Below are 977 nucleotides of genomic sequence, written 5' to 3'. Positions count from 1 at the left end.
ACGTTGTCCGCTGGTCAAAGCCCTTGATTTGATCGAAGAAGATTAATTCGAAGAGTCGCTCGCTGGATTTTCGGTTGATTTCATCATCAGCTTAATCAGTCGTTTAAGTGGACCTGTAAATTATTTTTCGAAGTGCCGTTAACAAGCTTGGTTCGTTGCTAAGTTTTGGAAAATTTTGGTCATCTAAATCTAGCTAATGTTACGCGAGGTACGTACATTTTCATTACGTGCTAGGCAGTTTCTGCAGTTTAAATGTGGTTAAATTTACAACTTACCAACAATGGAACCAAAGGAACTACACTTCTTTCGGAAATGCTTCCTGAAAGTGGTTTGCAATGGCATCAAGAATACGCTTTGTTCGAGTTACACGAGGTTTTGTCGCTGTGCTCTGGGAAGGAGGCATGCTGAGGATCGCAAGCAGTCCCTTTGTTCCGAACTTTAGATATAACTCTTTGAGATGTGAATAGGAAAGCCCACTTCCTGCAATCTTCTGAGCCATTGATTGTTTTATTGCACCATTGTCGCCCATGGGGTCGAAAAGTCTTCCGCTGAATGTCTGGAGAATTTACGACATGCTGGCAATTGCTTGTTCAACACTAATAACTCCAGAATAATTCACGAGTTTTTCCTTGTTCATTTGAAGTGCAGAATGAAACAGAATTTTTCTAAGTGCCTTAACGTCCTCCAAGGCATCGTGGGCTTCAAATTCTTCTTTAAAAAGATGCGAGTAATGTGCTGATTGGTTTGATTTGCAAGATGCCGATTCACTGAGTTGCAAGGCCGGGTGTTTATCTTTCAAAAGATGTTTGACAAGGATTTGACTGTCGCCAAAATAAACGTTCAAGTTGCTTAGTTTGCTGCGAAAATTTTCGTCGCTTCTCCGGAGAAGTATTGGCGTGTCAAATGTTGATGAATTATGACCTATTAGAACTATACAAGATTCCTTCTGGGTTGAACATTTTACTTGACTATAACCT

General features: G+C 40.4%; 1 protein-coding gene across 1 annotated transcript in view; it reads right to left on the bottom strand.

Moving 5' to 3' along the window:
• The window catches only part of LOC138000264 (uncharacterized), a 5,245-nt gene continuing 4,268 nt past the window's right edge, over positions 1 to 977 (bottom strand). Inside the window, exon 2 of the mRNA XM_068846550.1 lies at positions 1 to 977. This exon is cut by the window's right edge and continues 4,083 nt beyond it. The gene's annotated coding sequence lies outside the window, so the exon portion shown is untranslated.

The sequence above is a fragment of the Montipora foliosa genome, chromosome 4 (genome assembly GCF_036669935.1).
Source record: "Montipora foliosa isolate CH-2021 chromosome 4, ASM3666993v2, whole genome shotgun sequence".
Taxonomy (NCBI): domain Eukaryota; kingdom Metazoa; phylum Cnidaria; class Anthozoa; order Scleractinia; family Acroporidae; genus Montipora; species Montipora foliosa.
Note: the sequence above shows the minus strand (reverse complement) of the source record. Positions and strands in the feature narration are given on the sequence as shown.